Source organism: Rhynchophorus ferrugineus, unplaced genomic scaffold, assembly GCF_030347505.1.
Source record: "Rhynchophorus ferrugineus isolate W39M unplaced genomic scaffold, kcgeb_rfMv2 rfM1, whole genome shotgun sequence".
Taxonomy (NCBI): domain Eukaryota; kingdom Metazoa; phylum Arthropoda; class Insecta; order Coleoptera; family Curculionidae; genus Rhynchophorus; species Rhynchophorus ferrugineus.
This window is the reverse complement of record NW_027472580.1, coordinates 59,455,587-59,479,884: the sequence shown is the minus strand read 5'-3', so window position 1 is coordinate 59,479,884 and position 24,298 is coordinate 59,455,587. Positions and strand designations below refer to the sequence as shown.

At 30.7% G+C, this 24,298-nt stretch overlaps 1 protein-coding gene and 1 long non-coding RNA gene across 2 annotated transcripts in view; one reads left to right on the top strand and one right to left on the bottom strand.

The window, feature by feature from the left end:
• Positions 1 to 24,298, bottom strand: part of LOC143198976 (cGMP-dependent protein kinase, isozyme 2 forms cD4/T1/T3A/T3B) — a 355,938-nt gene that overhangs the window by 241,327 nt on the left and 90,313 nt on the right. The gene's annotated exons all lie outside the window — the stretch shown is intronic.
• On the top strand, positions 14,937 to 15,446 carry LOC143199060 (uncharacterized). Its single transcript, XR_013006346.1, has 3 exons — positions 14,937 to 15,075; positions 15,125 to 15,246; positions 15,325 to 15,446. It is a non-coding gene; the product is annotated as an uncharacterized LOC143199060 (long non-coding RNA).

Sequence of the window (24,298 nt, the reverse complement as noted above, 5' to 3'; positions counted from 1 at the left end):
GCTGAATCGTTGAAACTAAAACCGACAATTACTGTCTAACCACACTGACTAACTCTATAATAATAAACAAAAAAACTTTTATTTTATGTAAATAAATGTTAAAACCATCGAATTTAAGAGTTGCCTGCACTGATAGATATTTTCAGAATTAGCAGTTTCATCAATAGATAACAAAACTTTGATTGACTTCTTGATTTAATGATTGATTTTTTATTGATTTGTAAGAATTCTAAATCAACCACTATTATAAATCAAATAACCAATATTATTAATTATTATATTCCAATTAAATTCAGATCTTATAGTCCTATAACAGTATAGCAATGATAGTATAAAAGCCTTAATTAAATATTAAGTATCTCGTATCCCATGAAAATTACTCAGTGCTTAAAAACACTAATAGAAATAAGTATCCATTGAACGAAAATTATCCTTCATTCGTTGATCCTTACAAAATAATTTTTGTATTAAAATGATAATGATTGAAGATATAACATACATCTTCAGTCCTATTTATACACATAACTACATAACTACATAATTTTAATGCCTAGATAAAAAATCAAATAATCTTATTATTTTGTTTGTATAAAAACTTTTAAAAACCTAAAAGAATCAACAATGAATGGACGAAGGCTGCATCACGCGATACCTATTTTGACGATGGTCATGGTGCGGTTACAGTTAATTACGATTATATCGATAAAGAGGGCGTGTCCATGCAAGTATATGCTGCAAATGTCAGTGCAGCGCGCAAGGAAAAATTAAACGAACGTCCCCTCTATATCTACCTTGACTTATATCTCGCTCATTATTGGTACATATACAAACCGTGCTTAATTTATGAGGTTTAAAGCCGTTATTTATCAAGGAAACCGTTGGGTGTATCGTTAAAGGTTGTCCGTCTGCATAATCGGTCAATACTAAATGATTTTTAATTTTAAAAAATAAATTAAAGGTTATTTTTTATATAATGGCATGCAAGCTCAAAAAAGAGTAATTTCGGTTACTTCATGAATTTTTATTTTATCAATTTATTAATGTATACGTTGCCGATGAACTCATTTATCTACAGTAACTTAAAACAAAGTACTTATCTAGGTAGAACCATTGCTCTCTAATCTCAAACAGTGTCTAATAAAAGAAAAAAAAGGTTAGTAACACTGTTCAGTGTTTTTTTCATTTATTGCATTTCACAAGATTGCACAGCTCGATTCTCTTAAGTCTAAGTTCTAGTTCAGTGTTGTGCAAGAGTTGTAGCACTTCGGTCTACGCATATTTGTTTGAATAAATGATGTCGTTTCTGAAAAGTTATTTTATCTTATATAGGTACTGATACTATTATTACTGTATTTGCGAAGTGACAACATAGTATACAACCGTACATGGAAGTGAAGTCTCTTCTGATGTCCTATTGCGAATCTCCTAATTTTGTCTATAACAGTTGGAATCCAGTCGACGTTTGAATTTCCCAGAGTTAAGACGTGTTCGGAGAGACAGTCAGTGAAACGAAGCAAAAGTGCAACATCTGTGAATGAAAAAGTGAAGAATGAAAAAAATTAAAAAGTGAAAGCGCGATCGGAAAAAAAGGTGAGTACAGTAGAAAATAAAAGCAAAGTGCAATAAACGTTAAGGGTCGAAAACTCAATATCTGCACCACAAATGCAGCGTAGGATAATTTGAAACACAAAAACAAAAAAACAATATTCACAAAAATAATAGATTGTTTAGAGTTGCTGAAACTGCAATGGCACTCTTATGAAGACAAACAAACCAGAGACATCAAAGTTATGGCAAGAGGGCGTCCATCAACATCTAAAAGTGAAAAAATTTTCGCAGAACTAAACCAAAATGGGCTTAAATGCGACAAATAATTTTAAAAAAGAAAAGACCAAAAATAACAAAGGAGAAATTTTAATCCACAAGAAGCCATTACCTCTATTTATGTTAGCTTTTGAACATGATACGGACACAAAAACCATTTTTGGTATTAAAATAATTTTAGGGGTCGAAATAAAAATCGAACCTCTAAAAAAATCGAACTTAACCGCAATAATTAACTTAATACCGCAATGCAAAACATGCCAATTGCATGGTCACACACTGAAGTTCTGGAGAAGAGAACCTAGATGTGTAAAATGTTCAGGTAAACATATCACCACAGAATGTAGAAAACCCAAAGAAGCTAAGCCGAAATGTGCAAACTGCAATGAAGCGGCAAGTTATAGAGGATGTGTAGTTGCTAAAACACTACAAGAGAGGAGAAATAGAGTAGTTCAAGTTAAATTTCAAGAAACAATGAGTGGAAAGAACCAACCGAAAAAATATAACAACGTTAATGGTGAAATGACTTATGCCCAAAGTATCAGTCAAAATAACCAAAGAGACACAAAGGAAGATGAAGCAATCACCAACGAATTGCTACTTAAACTAATAGGACAGACAAGAAAAAATTATCGAATATTTTTCCGAAAGGATTGAAAAACTAGAAATGAAAAACATTAGGCATGTGGTCCCAAAAACTCGAAATGGCAAATAAAGATATACGAATAGCAATTTGGAATGCTAATGAAATCCAGCAACATTACGCTACCCTACAAATATTCCTAGATATGTAAAAAATAGATATTTGCCTAATATCAGAAACCCATTTAACAAAAGAATCCTTTATAAAATTTAGAGGATATACATTTTATCATACCATACATCCAGCTTTCACTGCAAGAGGAGGAAGTGCAATAATAATAAAAAAGAACATTTTCCACCATCAAAAAAACGGGCTCAGTACAGCAGAAAATCAGGTAACAGCAGTAACTATTAAATCAAGCAGATACAAGGTTATAATAGCCGAAATTTATTGTCCTCCAAGATACAATCAAAAAAGGAAAATTATTTGAATGTCCTAAGCAACCTGGGAGAAAAATTTATAATTGGAAGTGATTTCAATGCAAAAAATAAAAGATGGGAATCCAGAATGACAACAACTAAAGGCAATGAACTGCAAAAAGCAGCTGCTGAACTAAGATGTAGTTACATGTCAACTGGAAAACCAACTTCTTGGCCAACTGATCAAGAGAAAACCCCAGACCTGTCATCCAACTATATAAAGGGCGAAGAAAATTTTGAGCTAAGTTCAGATCATATGCCAGTGATTCAGACGTTGAGCGAAAATAAAATAAGAAAATAAATAAACCCAACGTTAACAAACAAGAGAACAGACTGGGAAGGATTTGCTGAAAAATTGAACAAATGAATTTAACTAAATGTACCCCTCAAGACAACTGAGCAATTAAATTTTGAAGCAGAGAAATTCGTAGTAGATATTCAACAAGCTGCTTGGAATAATACTCCAGAAATTAAGAGTACAACTAAAAGAATTAATTATCTAAAAAAGTGAAGGAAACGGCAGCTGAAACACGTAAATTACCAAAAAAATGGCAATACAGAACACCTGAAAAAAGCATTTGCTGAATATCCAGAAAAAACTTTCAAACCAAACGAAATTAATATTGAACATAATTTGCCGGACATAGAAGCTGAAAATTCGATTATTGAATTAGTCACGTCGAAAGAGTTAACCCAAAGTTATTAAAACTAATATTAACCCCAGAAAATCACCAGGCTACGATTTAATAACAGGAGAATTACTGGAAAAACTACCAAGAATCATAAACTCACTATTATAAAACTCACCAACTTGATCAATACAGCATTTAGATTAAAACATGTTCGAGACATTTGGGAGATGGCGGAAATTATAATGACCCCAAAACATGGGAAGTCAGCAAACGAAATAAAAGGCTATAGACCTATATCACTGCTGCTAGTAATATCTAAGGTTTTTGAAAAAGTCCTGTTGAAAAGAATAAAACCGATCATAGAGAGAAAAAAACGAATACCAACACACCAGTTTAGGTTTATTAACAAGCAATCAACAATTGACCAGGTCCACAGAATAACAGATGCAGAATACAGATATTGAAAAAGCTTACGAAAGTAAAAAAGTATGCTCAGCTATATTATTTGATGTGCCACAAGCCTTCGATAAGGTTTGGTATGAAGGCATTGTTATGAAGCAACTACAGAAAATGCCACCAAAACAACACACCGAACTACTAAAATCGTACATTACAACTAGAATGTTTAGAGTCAAATAAGAAGAAGCTTACTCTACAATAAAAGAAGCTAAAGCAGGTGTACCACAAGGAAGTGTACTGGGACCAATGATCTATCTACTCTACACTTGTGATATACCAGAAACGGAAAATATTACGATAGCTACATTTGCTGATGATACTGCGATTATAGCTGTCGGAAACAATAGTGAAGAAGCCTCACGAATATAACAACAGGCAAGTGACAGTGTAAATAATTGGACACAAGCTTAGAAAATAAGAATTAATGAAAGTAAATCTGTACATGTGCAGTTCACCTATAAACAGACCGTACAAGCACCAATAACATTAAATAATACTATCATTCCATATAGCAACAACGCTAAATATCTCGGAATGGATCTCGATGCAAAACTTTGCTGGAATAAAGCAGAAAAGAAAAGAACTGGAATTGAAATATAGGAAAATGTACTGGCTAATTGGAAGAAAATCACAATTATCAGTACATAATGAATTGCTATTATATACGCAAATACTGAAACCTATATGGACATACGGAGTTCAATTATGGGGATGTTCTGTAAAGAGTAACATAAATAAAATACAAATTTTTCAGAACAAAGTCCTGAGAGGTATTGTGGGTGCACCCAAATACTATAGGACTGATTACCTACATCGAGACCTTCAGATACCCACAGTCAGTCAAGAAATCAAGAGAATTGCCAGGGGACATGAGGAATGACTCCATTCTCATACGAATATTTAAAGATTGCAACTATTGTATACCACCAGAACAGGACACATACTCAAAAGAATCAAATCATCTGATCTTGTGTAGTATTGTGTAGTGAGGTGCATATAATAAAAAATTCAGCAGTGACATGTATAAGCATTATTTCACCAGAGACTGAGATATGGCCGATTGATCCTTCTAGTTATATACCTAGATTTAAGTTATCATAAAAACAAATTGTAGTTTAGACGGAAACGACTAGCAACAATATATTAATTAAATAATTAAAAAAAAGTTGGAATCCGAAAATCTCCGTGTATTGTATTATTTATATTTTTTGCTATTTTAATGATTTGGTTGTATATGCACTGATCCATAATCTCTTATTTATCCACTTATTTATATTACTTCTTGATTCTTATTTATTAAACGTGCAGTGTCATCATCAGCAAATGTAGCTATAGTAACATTTTATATTTGTGGTATGTCACATGTACAGTAGGTCGCCAAATTATTAGGGACAGTCCTCTTATTTATGTAATTTATAGTTCATTGTGATTGTTTCATTAAACGATGTTGTTTTTGAAGTGTAATTTTATCTTATATAGGTACTGATATCATTATTACTGTATTTGTGAAGTGGCAACATAGTATACCCGCGTCATTTGTCAATTGTGTAACGTTTCCTTTCAGTAATTGTCTGTTAAAACGAGCGCCTTGCAGTATTGGTGTTGTATTGTCCAGATATTATAATTTAATTACTTTTAACCGACTTTTATGGCTAAAAGAATCAAAAGGTAATGCTCCGTATAATAATACCTTTGCTATCATTTGCAATCAAATTTTCAACTTTTCAGGATGGGTAAGACTTTGGACAGGCCTCTAAAAAAATGTACAGAGAAACCAACGCTGTTAATGTGTTCCACACATTCCCAGAGAGAGATAACAGCTATTGCTGGAGTTTCAAAGTCTGTCGTCAATCAAATTAAAATTAAAATTGCCAAGTGAGGCAGAAAAAAATCGCCACACCTCGTACCGATCGAAAAATCTGCCTCGAAAATCGTAAAAACAGTGTTACTCAATTGGCTATGATAATAAACGACGAGGGTGTAAAGATTTCGAAGAGTACAATGCGGATGTAGTTGATTGAACAGAATCTAATCGACGTCGGCCTTCTAAAAAAACCAGGCCTAACCGGCAACATGAAAAAGAAGCGACTCCAATCGGCTAGACAATATCGAAATATGACTGTTACAGATTCGAGTCGAGTAAGTATAACTTCTTTGAACAATATAATTAATCAATAACGACTTTTTAGTATTAAATCTATTAATTTACAGGTGTGCTTTCCTACGAATCAACCATCCAAATTTTGCCCTGGTGAATAATTCCACGACGATTGCCTTGTAAAGGAGGTTAAATACGAAGGTTTCATGGTGTGGTCTGTTATTTCATCCAGATACATGGGACGTCTATTGACAACTCACCAAAAGGGCGATTGCAAAAAAATGAATTACCACTTAACAGCAGTTAATTGAAAAAAGAGATTATTTCATCATATCAGATCACTCTCATCACAATTCTAAACTAAATGCCCCGCAAGCTCTTATTTCAGCAAAGGGTGGCATCACTAAATATTAAAATTAATTCTATTATCTTTTAATAAATTTAAAATTACTAAAATAAAGATTCTAAAACTTTCTTAAATACTTTTTATAGTTTTTATGATCCCAATATAGATTACAGATACAAAATATATATGAGACAATCTATGAAACTCAATATTATCCCCAATAATTTGGCCATAATTTGGTATAGTAACAGGACCAAAAACACTGCCCTGCGGTACAACTGCTTCTCTTTTTTCAATGTTGAGTTGTTGAGTAGCATCTTCTTGCTCTAGATACAAGGGCAGCTTCATTATTTTCTTCAGCCAAAAGTTATTGAAATTGAATTGGTTTGAAAATCAATATTCCGGAAAAGTGAAGAATGTAGCATTGTGTGGTATTCTGGCGAGTGCTTAAACGAACGCCGGTTCAAAGGGAAACCTCGCAATGACTAGGCCGATATATCAATATTTTAAAGCGCAAATAAAGCGTTTTTTTGATATTTTTACGATATTAGATAACTCACGTGACGTTGAGTGCTTTCGATAATTCAAAACGATTTTGTCGATTTTTTTGATGTTTTCTGGTGTTATTATCTCACTTAGACGTCCACTGCGTTCTACATCAGCGGCGTCTCTACGACCACGTTTGAAGTCAGCAAATCAAGGTTTTATTGTTGCTGATGGGAGTGGAGTCCTTATAACACTTTTCAAGCCATTGCTTCGCTTCAACGGTATTTTTTCCTATCAAAAAGCAGCGTAAAATTAAAACACGAAATTGTTTTTGATCCATTGTTTTGAAAATAACAAAAGTTGTGTCACTCTTAGCACAATAACTGACAAACTTATGAGTAGGATATCATGAAATTTTAACAGCTTTCTTTTCAAGTTAGTACTAAGTGAAAAAGCAGTAAATGCAATAAAAAGAGCGCTATCTGTGTGTTAGACCCAGGATCTTTCAGCCTTGGTGTCTCTTGTCACATTTTGAGGACTTAGGCAGTATTCCAACTGGTCAAAACGCCTTTCTATTTCAAATGTAATATTTATCTTCAAATCACCGCCAATCCTAGAAGTGATGGTTAGATCATTGTATTAGCCCTTCCTCTTATCATGGCTTCTTTTGATAAATAACGATATTTTGGATGCCAATATATCGATAGTTATCGATTATCCGATATACCGTTACATCACTAGTTATGGCCGTTGAAAAATCGGATAAAGATCTTAAAAATTTGAGGCCGGCTGATATATTAGAATTAAACATCGACCATACAACAGTTTTCAGCAGGAGCGGTTCGAAATAAATGAATAGTGACGAATGTAATGGATTGAGTATCTAACTTGGAATCGCTACTGAAACGAAACGAAATAGAATAATTTTTTAGATGAATTGGTGATTGGTTGATTTGAATAATTGATTGATTGAAATGAAATGATGATTAGTGAGGACTGAAAATATTTTACACACGATAATGATGAATCGGGAAACAGATGAGGATTGAATCCCGGACACACATATATATGTGTAAGTGGAGGGAATAACGACAGGAAAAGTTTAAATAATTCACAATACAGCCCAGACAATTCCCACCTGAGTACCTTTTATTCCGATCTCTACAAATCTCTATAAAGCAAGCTTCACGAGAGGCTTGTGAATATCACTTGGTTCAGTCTGTTGTTCAGGATTCTCAGAAGTTCCGCAATTATGAAAATGTTATCGATCAAAACGGCATATGTTATTGATTCGTATTTCAAATATATATGACTTATAAAAACATGATTAAAATGCAATTATTACGTTAAAACGAGAACAACAAAACCTTAAAAATTTATTCTTGTTAATAAAAACGCCTTATAACAAGTAACACCCATAAAGGTTATTTGTTATTTCGGAGTGATATTAAACTTAAAATTCAAACAAATTAAAATTATGTCTAAAATTAAACGTAGTGTTTTTAATATTTCTGAGTATTGTACTGAAATAATTATAAGAACCGTCTGGAGTTTTACTGCTTGGCTCTGCAGCAGAAAAATAGTAGGTAAAGAATTACTTATGTAATGTAATACAAACAAAACAATCTATAATAGTAAAACAAATCATATACGTTTTTATTAATTTTCTCTCAAAAGATCTGGTATTAAAATGGATCGTTAATTAAAATTACTTAAAATTATCAGAATTTCCTTTAAATTATAAATACTAAAAAAATGTTACGAAAATATATGATAGTAATGTTAACATTTTTGAAAAATTAGGCTGTTTATGAAAAAGAAACATACAAAATCAACAGATTTTCAGCATATTTGAGATAAGAGTGTGGGCTACTAACAAAGTGCTGTATCTGCTGCAGTTAAGTTTACAGTTCTTTATGTTTGTGATTGTTGATAATAGTGATTGTTTGTATATGGGAAACAGTGCAAAATCCGACAACGGACAACTATCTCAGTCACGCCAACAATCAAGTTGAGTAAGACCAAAGGCTTCCTTTTGTTGTACTCTCTTCAGTGAAGCAACAGTTATTCGTAATAGTTTGACAGCACTACCAAAAGACCAACCAAGGACCTACTCTATATAAATATTCTTGCACGCATTTTTTTAAAACCATATAACTCACCCATATTATTGCTTGGTTGAAAATAGTCAATAGTTTACCTGAAAAAGAAAATTAAAATTAAAATTGAATCTATATTTTATTATTAATAATTAAGAATAATTAAAGAATAATTAAGTAGGGTGGTTAAATATAAAATATTTCAGTAACATTTTGGTGGATATATTTACCAAAACTACTATAACTTGCAATTCACTATTTTGAATATAAGAAAAATCAAAAAGAATAATCAAGTTATCATAAGAATGACCAATGTATTCGAACTACATTTTCTGCAAGTGTTTCTTCAATATTAAAAAATTATAAAAAAAATATAAAATATATGAAAAAAATTTTTAACTGGATTAATTGTAACATAATAATTTAAAACTATACAATGAGAATCAAAATATCATGAACAAAAGAAATACCAATAGCAGCATCCCATAATTATTGTATCCCTGTATTCTTCATTATTCCTTCGGAACCGCTATAATCAGTTTGGTTCCGAGCAAACAAACGTGACGTACCTCGCACGGTGTTCGGACATTGGTTTACGAAACTGCATCAAATTGAATTGCATTAACTTCGATACGCACCAATTATACCACTTCGAAATTATATATTTAGTCAGCAATCCTTTTGGAAGTTAAGAGTTTTGCTTAAAATGGTAACGACGTGAACCAGGGTGGTCGTTGAAATTTGATTGACCCTCTGTGTAGATTCGATCCTATTTAGTATTCACAATGGTGTAAAATGAGCACGGTTGTAATATAAAAACAGACACTGTCTTGTTCTTGCGCAGTCATTTGCATAAATTAAGTTAAATTTGGTAAATTTTACGCTTTAATGATACATTGGTGCATTATGCTTTAAAGATTGAAATATTTTGTGTTTCGAATTAATTAACATTCTTAAAAGAAATGTAATGTAAATGTATGCGTCTTAAATAAGATTATAATTAAAGTAAGTAAGTAACTAAAGCATGTTCTCTAATGTGCAGCGATGATTAAACTTGTACTAAAAGTATTGCACATAAAACTGACACTTGCACACTTCCTGATTAGGTGGTCAGCTAACGGATTTGAATACTGTGGAGAGACTTCATCATGGAAAATTTCATACATACAACCATCCAAGGTCTGTGTCAGGATTTCGTACAATATGCGTTTTATAGGGATGGAGAGCATGATGTTGATATGAACTGGAAACTAGACTTTGTTGATTATGATTAAATATGCCACTTTTTCGCAAATAGAAGATCAATAGCGAACATCTTCTCAAAGATTCAACGAGTTCACCATGGCGTTAAGCTAAAGTTGCAGTCTAATATAGATGCTGCCTATGAAAAGTCACTAGTGACAATCGTATGATCTGCGTAAATGAAATGTCCGCCATATAAAGCTTCAATGATAAAATGATAAAAAACAATTTTATGGATCAATTGAAGATACAACTTCTGGCCTTATACAAATCAGCCGTTGGTGCCGGACTTTATCGAAACCCTTGTCATATGCTTTCGCTACATAGTATTGCTCAGTCAGCTTTTTGAAAATGAACTAATTGTAACTTGTAATTTATTAACTGTACCTAGTAACCTTCTTTGATGGACATTGATTGGAAGGTTAATTACATTTTATTGTCAACAATAATACTTTGTCTGTCTTTATTATAATTCAAGTTCATAAGATTTAAATAAACAAGAAAGGCAAAGGATTGATTAAATATTTTTCGAAGGTTATTTTATTGCTAGTAGATTTCATTATTGTCCTTATTTTATTTATTGAATTTTATATGGACTGAGTTTATAATAAACACTCTTGAAGTGGTGAGTTATAATAAATCTTCGTAATCTTTTATATCTCAGCAGTATTCTTCAACTAATTAATTACATGCATTTATTCATTGTGATAACTAACACAGCATAGTGGTAAATTTATATATGATTTTATATTATTATATTTTGTATATCTCTTATAGTACCGTTAAAAACGTTTTAGTTATTTGCATTTTAGTTTAAAAAAATAGTTTTTTCTGATAACATCTTTATTAGATACGCTTAGTATAATCTTAATTATAAATTAATTTATTACTATATTTCATTTATACTTGGATTAATTCACAAGTAAGACCAGTGCGAAAAAATACATCAATATGTATTCTTCAATACAAAAAAAAAGGTGTAATTAATTTACAGTTAATAATAATTACCATTACAATATAAAATAACGATGAGCGAAATATCTTGCACACAGAATTAGGATGTGAAAGCTTTAAGCGAATATTTGAGCCCATTCAATAGGTATCCGATTGATTTTGGGTGGCTGTTTGTTACCATGGATAATGGTAATATACCAGAAATGAAAAAGCAGTCGAATGGTAGATAACCACCAAAAAATGCGAACTCGATGCCATTTGATGGAAATGATCAGCATATTATGGGATTCGAAAGAGATTATTACGAACTTAAGAATATTACCCCAACCTTCTTGATCAGCTTGATTTGAAGGAATCTTTAACCGATACTGGAAAACGCACCTGTACACAACGTTGCGTTAGTAATGGGAAAAATACGGGATTAGGAGTATTGATCAGTCTATTTTCCTGGTTTGGCATCCTAACACTCTTAAGCAGCTCTTAATATCCAATGAAGAATTGGAGAATATTTTTAGAAATGTTTCATAAGGTGTGACGAATGAAATGAGATAGTGTAGCACAATAGGAACAAATTAATAACTCGTAAGTATTCAGAATAATTAGTAGAAGATACTTAAGTGTTTACTTTGTCAAAAAATTACTAATTGATTTGTTAAAAGCAGTAATTTATTATAATTTATTATCATAAATGGAGATACCAAAACTTAACATATTAATACTTGACTCTAAAGTATTTACTTTGTGTTACTTTGCAAAATCTTCAAAGCATCCAATTGCTTATGCAGGTAAATTATTTTAATCGGCATAATTATTATCTATATTTTGTCAAGTGCCTACAATGTCTGTCTGTTTGTCAATGTTTATTTAATTATAGATACGCTAACCTTTTAATTTTTTTATAAACTCCAGTTAACATTCTGTGTGCTGATACAGGACTGGCCGAGTGGATAGTCTTTCAAAAGGTAGCTGAACTTATCAAGGCTTGTTACCGACGTGATTAAGAATAATCATCTCATTTATTATTATAGATTTTAAATTTTCTTAAAAACAGTGAAAATTATCTGTATTCATATTTGGAGTAAATTAAATATTCACTGTTATGTCTAAATAAAAAAATACATATTATACAGTTATAAAAAACCATAAGTTATTATAAATACGTACAAATTAATTAACATTAAATTAATCATAGTATTAGTTGTCCTCCAACTCATCAATTTACTGTTGAATGTAACAGATCGTCATGAGCGACCTATATTTATGAAAACCAAGTCTAATCGTAGATGTTAAAAAATAGCTCTGACCATTAATTTGAGAAACCGCTATTGTCAAGGAAAAATCCTTGATACTAGGAAAAAAACATAAGTCGAGAAAATAAATATTGGATAATTTAATTTATGATATTTGAAAATCTGTATTAATACATTTTAGCATCATATTATACTTACGAATAAGTTATTAAACTATTTTAATGGCGGTATAACAGTATCAATATATGATATGAATCGTATATTTTAGCGTAACATTAAGTCTAACGACTAGTAACGAGCTTAAAAACTATCCCAAAAGACATCCTGTTTTACCCAGTTATTGTCCGAATTTTGACACTCATAATTCGAATCGGCAAAATCTTACATCAAATTCACAACTATCGCAGTCATAGAAAACAGTTGAACAATTGAGAGAAAAAGATAAATATTTAAAAGCATATAATATCTAAGTATATATAAATATGAATATATATATATATATATATATATATATATATATATATATGTATATATATATATATACATATATATATATATATATATAAATATAAATATATATATGTTTATATATATTTATATTTATATACTTATATGTATATATATATAATTAAGATGTCGTTTTCAAATCCATACATATACATCCATTAAGTTATCCCCTGTAGACAAATTAAAATTATTTGATCAAAATAAAGTGTTTATTAAAATATAGATGCATTCATGGGCAAGATCCAGAATAAAAAGAGCTATGTCTTTTGGTTATAACCCAGAGAAATATATGATAAACCCGTTATTTACTTGTTTGTAGAAACAGCTATTACCATTTTCACACCGTTATCTACTCTGTTCAGTTTGTTTTTAAATTATATGGTATATAAAATCTCAGCTTGAGAAACTAAAGATGAAAGTATCAATTTTGAAAACAGCTCAAACAGAGATTATACTAAATTCATCAATATTCCAATTTAATGAAATCCTACTATTAAGAGACTAGTCGTGTTAATGAACCCATCGTATTAATTAAGTTTTCCTTTAATGATGGTTTTGGTTCAAAAATCGACTGTAAGCGTCATCTTTTCCAAATCTCCCTCAACATACACCAAAAAACGTATCGTGTTGACATGTCGCTCTAAATTCTATATCAATCAATTGCGACATATGGCCAAATAAGCCTTGATTAACACTTAATCGATGTTATCCATTACATTCAATTCGATGAAGTCAAGGCCAACATCCAGAAGATCTTGAAGCATATACAATCCAAAACTATCACAATAAAGGGGGGGCTCTAACTCTAAGTAATTAATATATCAAAATAGTTGAACTATTATGAAAACAAAATTAAAACGTAATATATTTGCCTTCGCCATAATATCAAGACTATAATTATTTTATGAATATATTTTGATATTGGTATTTTAAATTAGGTATTCAAGGTCAAATATAATAAATAATCCAAAAGAATATAGATAAATATTAATCAAATTACTTTATATACATATGTTTGTAATGCATTTTAACTGGTTAAAATATACACACTTATTTTAGTAACTTAAAACTATTTCTTAAGAACTAAAGGATCAAATTCGTTTTGATAAAAATCAGATAATTTAAGACCTAATATAATTTATCTACACCTCCGAGTGAAAAGATAAAAATAGAATAAATTTGAATTTTAAATTAGTATATATTATTACATTGCATAACAACTTGTTTTAGACATTATTTATTCATTAATACACGGGAAAAAACAAACGAATTACAATAAGAGCACTGAAAATAATACAACTGTAAGATATAATACGTCTATCATACTAAGCGGATTTTTTAATTGTTACAATACAGATCGTGTTGTGAATTTATCTACATTTAACCTCATTTCAGTGACATTTATAAAAATGAAATCTTACACAATAATACAATGTGTTAATATTGTTGAATGATTTTATTAAAATTGGGGTTTAGTGAGAAATATTTTAATTCCGTGATAGGAGGAGAAAGTGTTGTTTTAACGAAATAAGAAATGTACTTTAATCGAAGTTCCCAAAAGTAATAGTAAAGAGTAATATAGCTTTGAAGAAATCAAAAACTCTTTTCATTTACACATTATCAGATGGATTACAACAAAGTTTGAAATTAAATGGTAGTGTTAGAATTAGCAATATTAGAATCACTTGTAATTAAAATACGATCTATATGTTACAAGGAAAAATCGGGTCCCACGTTTAAGCTTTTCGGAACCCCCGTTACGCAGCCAAATGTAAATGAAAAATGCAACAGCTATGTGTGTTTCTCTCTCGTTCGCCCTCCCTATTAATAATTCTAACCTAAGCAGTTAACGGCCATTTTTAGGTGATATAATTTGTACTGTTTATTTACGTCATGTTTTTCGGTATGTGTTTTTATATATATATGACAATTACTTTAGATTATTCTGTGTATTTTAATTTATTAGTGTAATTAAAAGAAAACCTTAAGGTCATCTCTTATGATCTCCTATGTAGGTCCAGGAAAGTTTGTAATCATTTTAAAGATGAAGACTATAGACCAAAATGTGGAAAGCAGTGGCTGAAACAAGATGTACTTCCTACTAGTAATTTAAATAGTAAGTATTTTGTTAAATAATAATGATTTATTGCATTGAAATAATTAAGCTTTTTCTTTACCTTTACTTCAAGACAAGGAACATATGCCCCCAATGGCAATATTAAATTACATAAGTTTTTTGAGGCTGATAGATATATAAGAGATTCTTCTACCCCTATAAGACCCAGAAGTAAGTATATAATAAGAAACTTATGTTTATTATTAGAGAATGGAGGTTCTAACTTGAAATGTATATGTTCATTTACAGATAACTCAGCCTGTCCCATTGTTCATTTCAGGTTGGATGCAAAAATAATGGCTATATCCTTATAGAAATGCAGTGGCAAAGGATATAAACTGTTATCGAAGATATTCTGCTTGCCTTCTAGAAGAACATTAATGCAGTAACTGAATAAGGTTCCTTCTTGCTGCTGGAGTAGTAACCTCTAATTTTGGTCGTTAGTTAACTGTATAGACCGAACTGCAGTTGTCATCTTTGATAAAATGTACCTCAATTTAGGTAGGTTGTTAATTTAGTTGATTCTAAAAAAAAAATACAACAGAACCATTAATAGTTATATTATCTTATTTTAATGTTTGTTTTAGGTTTGTTTTAAATATTAGAGAGAAGATAATATCAGTGGATTACGTTTTTAGATAGTGGAGGTATCTCTGTGATTATATCAATGTCTTTATGGTCAAGTAAAATTAATGTAATTGTAATATATCAATAAAATATATTTATTTTCTTATTTTCCCAGTAATATTAAAAGAATTTTTTTTTATTTCCCGCTAAAATTTTTTACTATACATTTTTAAATTTCCAGCTCAAATTTTTAAATTCCCTCCAATCATTTTTAAATTTTCCCGCCGTAACTAACTATCATACGGCGCATGCGTAGGCGCACTCACACGGGGATGCCGAGCGTAACTTAGAATCAATTTTACCATAAGAGATGCGCTTCTAAGTTTCTTTATTGTCAAGTTTATTATCAATTGTTATACTCTTTATAAAACGCCTATTTTCACAAAACGTCTGTGTATAAATTAGATCTATTAATTCATTAATTAAGAGTATTATATTTGCTTTATAAGGTGCCTTATGGTGGGTACAGATATGAACGAAGCGAACGGAGCTCTGAGCGAGACACGCGCAAACATTTGGTGAACATTATACGTATATTTTGTTCACAACCATACTTTTCACAATGACATAACAGAATAAGATGTCTTGTAAATCACTTTTCGGCGACTATAAGTGTACAATTCTGTAATGACTACAAAATAATTCAAAATAGTGAGAAGATATATTCAGCCGCGAGGAAAAAGGCTGTATATATTTATGTGAAAATTTCGCTATGCTGTAGACGTAGTAATAAAAACATAAATAAAAAAGATTATCTCTATTTGGTGGAACCAAATGTATAAAGGGAGTTATCAAGCAATTATCCGTCAAGGATAGAGACAAGAATATTATATAATTATATACAGGCACTCTTGAAGGTACAACATTAGTTAACCGTGTTGAAATTATTTATTAATAAAAAATTAAATTATTAACACAAGAGCTAAGTAGCAAGAAAAAAATAAGCTGACGAGTACAAGATGATTAGGATAGAAAAGTCACACTCCTTGTAAGGAGATATTATACTAGTAACTTTTAACTAAATAATAATAAAAAAATAAAAAATAATCTTGCTAACAAGCATACTGTATCCCAGTTGGAAAAAAATAAGGAGTAACATCTTGATGCCGCAGTGATATAATCACTTGTTTAAAGAATAACATAGGTAAATGATCATTTTCTAAAATACCTGTATTTCATGGGTTTTATTCCATATTTTAGGTAGAAGATGTGCCTTGTTGAAAGGCATTTTTGATTAAATACATATGTAATTATAGAGGATAGGAAAGAAGCTAAAAAACAAATTATTGATTATAGTGTGGTTAATGTGCTAATGTTTACGTGTTGATGTATTTGATACATTTTAGAATCTTTGCATTATTCTATAAATTCAATAAAATTAGTAGTAATATGACATTATTGTATTGTTTTAACCTTTTTTCGATTACTATTTCTAGTATTTGCACAACTTTCATTATATTCCAAATAATAATATAATGAAAAATAATGATCCAACAAGCCTTGCTAAATTTAATTCTTCATGTTGTTAATATTTTATATGAGAATATTATTGAACTTCTCCTCCCCCACCAATTGCGAAATAGTTTTCCCTATTATTTGAAGTTTTGTGTTACGGAGGGTTATATATATATATATAAAGAATACAACATTATTTTTTATAAATATAATTTTGCAAAATATATACAATAATAATAATTAATATTTTTATACCGTTTTTATATAATTATATGCATTATTATTAATTGTTACTAGATATAAATACATATTTATCATTCAAAACATCTTTGTGGTAATAATTAAATGACAAAGAAAAAACAAGGTTATTTTCTCGAAACCAAAGCCTGTGTCATATATTATCCGGTTAGTTTTTCCCACTCTCACTCAATTTGTTGGTTCAATTTGCAGCGCTAGGGCAAGATTTCGTTCGTCGCGAAGCGTTGAAACTCATACGGCAAACATTAGAACTAACCCAAGTGCATACGCATTACAACTTTAATTCTGTTTGAATTCTGTTCTGCGGATGTGTATTTTAATTTTCTGTGCTCAATGCTCAGATCTGTACCTACAATTAGCTATACCATCTATACGCTAAGTATTTATGCCAGTACAGACATGGAAAATTTCATAAAAATTCTCATGTTTGCCAAGGGCTAAAGCCATTGCTAAAGGCCGTTTGTTATGAAATATGTTCAAAAGGCACGATTCGGCTGAAGTGATAAAATACTGTGTTAGATAATGCTGTTTATGAGAAGTAAGTCAAAATTAAATGACTTATTTGAAAGTTGAATAAGATTAAAACATTAATGTATTGCAACCAATTTTTACAACTTTAGATTACATTCAGGGCAACAATGGTTACTACGGCAAACTTCTACCTACTTTAATGTCTGTAAGAACCAGATTATATCATCTGAAGGATAGTCATTTTAGGTATTTTACTGTTATTGCATTACAACTAAAAGATCTAATTTCTTAAAACTGTCAATTGAAATAAATAGAACAAAATGCGTTGGTTGCCAGAAAAAATCACGGCAGATAAAAGGCAAATAACTGGAAGTCCCGCAAGTCATGTCTTCGAGGTAAATTACAAAAAACATGAAATAATACCTGGGAATAACACCTGTAGTGTAATTTTAAGTGTTTACGAATAGAGACAGTGATCAACTACAGACATCAAAAATTGATTTATAATTTGTACATTTAAAAACCTACTATTCATGAAGGGACATTCTCCATTTACTGATTAGCCTAGGTTGAATCAGTTCTATTCTATTTTCATAATTTAACATCTAGATGTATTTTGTAATTTGTATACTTCAAATACATAACTTAAATATATTTTATATTTCGAATTTTAAATACAGTGAGAGAGTATTATGGAATTTGTATTTTAGTTAATACAAAGCGTGCATTTTGTCCAGCTCGGTTGTAGGTAGAAAGTGTTTTGTACACCCTATACATTGTACCCATTTTCCTGAAGAAAATGTTAAAGTTATCAAAATGTATTTATAAACCCAATAAATGTTCTATTTATATTTATATAATATTGCTATGAAAGTTACTTGACTAAAAGATTATTTCTAATCAAACAGAATAATTTAAAAGCGCTATAATTTATCTATACCCATCAGTAACATGATAAAAACGTGGGAATATATTTGAATTTTAAATTAAATTATTATATTATATAACAGGTTATTTAAATCCTATTTATTTCCCAATACGAAAAGCAGAAAAACAAACCACGAAGTATTTACTATTAGCAAATGGATTACACCAAGGCAGCTATCACAAAGCAGCTAAAACACAAGATGTAATCTTCAATTCAAGCAATGTAATATTTATGAATAGACCGGAGAGCATATCTTACATTCCAATTATCAAGCAAAGAGAATGTGTTGAAACAATTGCGGAACGCCGTATGTTTTGAATTATGTAATGCCTCGATAATAATAGTGTTAGAATTTGTAATTTGACGCGGGAAGAAAAATGGCGGTACATAACTGGCTGCGCTCGAGGCCATTAAAATAATCCGAGAAAATAAACGCCCGCTTAATATATGTAGATTTATAGAAATTATGAGACATATTGATGTCAAGCTTTGGAGGAAATTAAATTTTAAAAATTATTAACGTGCGAAAATATAAATGTGTCTATATAATTTCATTGTGAATACTAATAACCAATTTTATTGCATATAAAATTCATAAATTGAAAGGCAATGTGATATCATTCGCCAATATAAATAGATAATAAATAACTATTCATTAAATTAAGATATTATTTCTTAACTAATATTGCTCCTTAATTAAAATATTCGATTAAATTTAAGTCAACATATTTAGCATATATTAAAACGATATATAAAATAGAGTGGAGTTTTTGTATTATGAATATCCAATTTATTTAATTAATAGCAAATCTTTTACTTATGGTATATATCAGTTGAAAAGGGCTGTGGTATATTTAATCAAAATGTTTCTAAGCTAATATCAGCATAAATTCCGCATCCATTTCTGCTATTGATCAAAGCCTCTATAATTTCGTAACATTTTTAGAATATAACCAAGCAGCTCGCTATTCTTACCTAAAACCTTTTATATAGTACTTTAATTTTATTTCTATTACCTTTCATATACTTTTTATGCAAATATTATATTAGATTATATTATGCTAGATAATTTTAGAGTGATGAGCATCATCAGTATTTATATATTCACACTTCTTCACTCTGGCCAACTTCACATTTTAAGAACACCACTAAGCAAGTATATATATTGACCGTCAATTGAAAAGTCCTCGGCCTGACACAGTGAAAATTTTAAATATTTTTTAGTTAGCCCTAACCCTCAAAAGATGCATGTATAATTTTGCTCATTAGTTTGAGAATTATAGTGTGGTGACGTCAGGCCTCTTCTTCTTATCGCGAACTGGCCACAGAATAAGATTGACCAAAAACGATCAAGAGCACGCAGAAAAATAGACAGCAGATTCATTCATCTTTCGACGTTCAAGCATCTTAAATTCAATTAAAAATCATCCATTCAATAATTAAACATTCATACATTTTTATTAGTTAATTAGATGTATAATAGTTAGTGTTATTAATAAAGTGTTAAGGGAAACATAGTTTCACTCAATAAATTACACGAAGACTTCCATAATAGCATTTTGAGTGAAGCAACTTTTGTTAGAGTGAAAAAATGGATGAAAAAAAATTTCGCGTGTTGATAAAATACGTATTGACTATACAGTACTATAGACGTATATGACTTTTTGAAGGGAAAAAAAAGTTGAAGCAAGAACTTGGCTTGATGCTGAGTTTCCGGACACTGTCCCCAGAAAATCAACCATCAATGGTTAGTATGCTATGTTTGACGTGGTGAAATGAGCATCGAAAACGGTGAACGCAGTGGATGCCCAAAAGAGGTTGTTACCAACGAAAACATTAAAAAACTCTACAAATGATTTTGAATGACCGTAAATTGAAATTGAATGAAATAGCAGTCGCTCTAGAGATATCAATTGAACGTGTACATCATATCATTCGCGAATATTTGGGAGCTCTGTGTAAAGTGGGTGCCGCGCGAGCTCACTTTTGACCAAAACCAACGACTAGTTGATGATTCGGAGCAGTGTTTGAAAATGATCAAGCGTAATAAACCCGAATTTTTGCGTCGATATGTGACAATGGATGAAATATAGCTTCATCATTTCACTCCGAAGTTCAATCGACAGTCATCCGAGTGGACTGCACACAATGAACAAGCTCCAAAGCGTGGGAAAACACAACAATCGTCTGGCAAGGTTATGGCGACTGTATTTTGTATCTGTAGCCTTATTGGACCGTTTGAATGACAAAATCTCCGAAAAACGGCCGCATTTGAAGAAAAAGAAAGTGCTGCTTCACCAAGACAATGCACCGAGTCACAAGTCAGTGAAAACGATGGCAAAAATCTATGAATTGGGCTTCGAATTGCTTTCTCATCCACTGCATTTTCCAGATCTGGACTCCAGCGACTATTTTCTATTCTCAGATATCAAAAGAATACTCGTTTGGAAGAAATGTTCGTCGAATGAAGAGGTGATCGCCGAAATTGAGGCCTATTTTGAAGCAGGATTTTTCAATTGACCTGTTATAAAATGTGAACGAGTTTAGAAAACAAAAACTATTAATTAATTTAATAAAATGTTTTGTTTTACGGAAAGAGTAGGTGACTTGTTAAACGGCGATACAAAGCGACACTGAGGATTCTTTTCTATTAGAAAACAGACCAACTCCTCTTACTTGTTCCCCATTTACGTAGTCATGGCCGGATAGTCAGGGCCACATTACATAACATCTGTAGGTTAGTGTTGATAGGAATAACGCCTTCAACAGTTCCTTATCGGATATTGCACACTTGTCTCTGATAATCATCAATCATAGATAATCTTTAACAATCACAAACATAAATGACAAACATCCATGTCAATCAGTGTCATTAAAAAATATAATTGTATTATATTTCATTTATTAACCCACACGTAACTACATATAATACCTTTAGTAATAAACAACAAATTAAAATAGTTTAACTAACTATAAAAATGGTTGTTTACGTTAAACAATAAATCACTGGCACGCCCAACAATAAACCGCATTATTCTGCCAACAAATAATAAAACTCAAAAAGAAAAACACAACGTTACGGCTCATCAAGTATTTTTATTTTAATCGTTGCGGATTATTTTTTAACGACTAAAATCAGCTAGTTTTTAAAGAGTTCAGTGACTTGGCATTTTGAAAAGTCGGTACTGGTATTGTGATGGGCTGTTTTGTAACAGGCACAGTTATAAATGGATTACGAGCTATTTTCGTTTAAATTTATAAATCGTCTTAATAAACTAAAATTAAAAGTGATTTAATGCATCGATTTTCAGAAACCTTGGAATATAATCTGCAAAATATTATAGTAAATTGGTATTTCGATTCTACGAAACCATATATCCATAGGAGAAGTAAAATAGATAAATACATATTTATTTTATTGTACCTGTAAAGTCATGCTAAATAAAATGGAAATGTTGAACGTACTGGCGAACGAGAAAATATCAGATAGCTCTGCTAACTTTGAAAAAGTTATATTGTGCAAAAATATAGGCTTTTATAATGTCAAATTATTGTCACTACAAGGTTTACTTTGTGGTAATATGATATCATGTACGTCCTTTCTGGAAAAAAGGTAATAAAGAGAGTAGAGACTGAAGATCTTATCTCGGACTTCATAGGTACTGGTTGACTCATAGCAAGATCCACACTAGCGAAATAAACCTCGTAACATTGCTGACGATGTGGGCAAATGATTGAATTTTGAATATAACTTAGAATTGACAATAAATGCGGGCTGTTAAAATTGAACCGCAGAGTAAAAATACGTCGGCGTATTTAATATTCATAATAATATACGTAACTCTTGATGGAAGCTGAATTCCTCTTATAAAACATAATATGGCCTAAATAACACATTATTTGAGATGAAAATAATCAACCAAAACACTAAACAAGAATAAGACGTGCAAATCATGGCATAGTAGCGCGCTTTGAGACAGTATCAACATTTTCGAATGCTTTAGTGATAATTAATGGAGATTATAAAAAAACATTTGCAGTTAGCGTAAAAAGTGTCTTATTCCACTAGCAAAATATTCCTTAGATTAATTTTTATTTTCAAACCTGATTCCTTTTTGAAAAAAAAATTAAGATTATTACAGAAATTATATTTAGAAAGAGTGGAGGAACCTTAGAGGGATTTTGGTAGATTATATATTTTTATATATCTCTTGAAAGATATTTAATACATATAAGTTATCGACGATTAGTTAGGCCTATCAAAACTAGTAAGATTTCAATTATATTATAGTCTTGGAAACGGGGTTACTTTAAAAAACCAAATCTGGGTGTGGATACTAATGAACAAATAACTACTCATTGATTTAGTAGTATGCACATAATAATTGCAAATATGTGTATTACACAGTTTTGAGTTAGACAAGCAAAGCAAAGCCTATTGAACTGTAGCAATATTACTCTTTAAGCAAATGTTTGCATTTAAAATTAAAATTATTAAATATAAAAGATTGTAATTAATGCAAAACATTAATAACTCTCTTGGTATATCTTCATCTTTAAGTAGTTCTAAAAATAATGCGAATTGGGATATTGTTGAAAGTAAAATTAACTTATTAAGATTTGGTTAGAAGAATTCCAGTTGCAGAATCTCTACGGCCACAAGAAGTGATCTGTCAGTAAAACTATACGAAACTATAATCAATATAAATAGAGAGTTATATTCCAAATGGAAACTTTGACACACACTTTACAACCGATTATTGGCTAGAACTATCCAGTAATCTTTCCTTCATATTGTTCCTTAAATGCATATCTAAGATCTTAAAACCAAACATAATGAATTTTTAATGGATGGACTCCAACTGATGCACTTCATGTAAATTTATAATAAGGCATAGTTTTCGCCCATAACTTAACCATATTAGTTCAAAGAGTTTTATCGCAGGTTAAATCCGATAGGTCCACTGTTGTCAAGCAGTTGTAGTACTTTGCCAATTTAGGACAACACAATCACACTTGGTGTATTTTAGCTGTTTAGTTTCTTCACTGATCGTTGGTACCCGTAAATCTTTGCACATGTCCTCATTTTTAATATACATTCGCGTATCATATTGGGGTGTTGTTCCATGCTATTTTTTATAAAATGGTCACAAACAATTTTTCCATATTCAGATGTTTCGAGCGGAACATGTAAGTTAATACTTTCTATCACTATCACATTCACCCTGAATCCATTCCAGTATGTCTACTTGTTTATTAGTCGTGGTAAGTGGGATCTATTAATTATAGTTTCGCTTATCGTTCAAGCTAACAGAAAGGTGTGATGATAAATATCTTCAATATTGATGTAATTGCTTGATATATTATTAAATAGGAAGAAGTCAATCTTATCTGATGTTTCGTTTACATCTGTATGCTACGCTGGTTTGCCAGTACCCTCGAGGTAGTCCTTTTTTCTAGTGCAATTCTAGGTAGGCAGTAAGT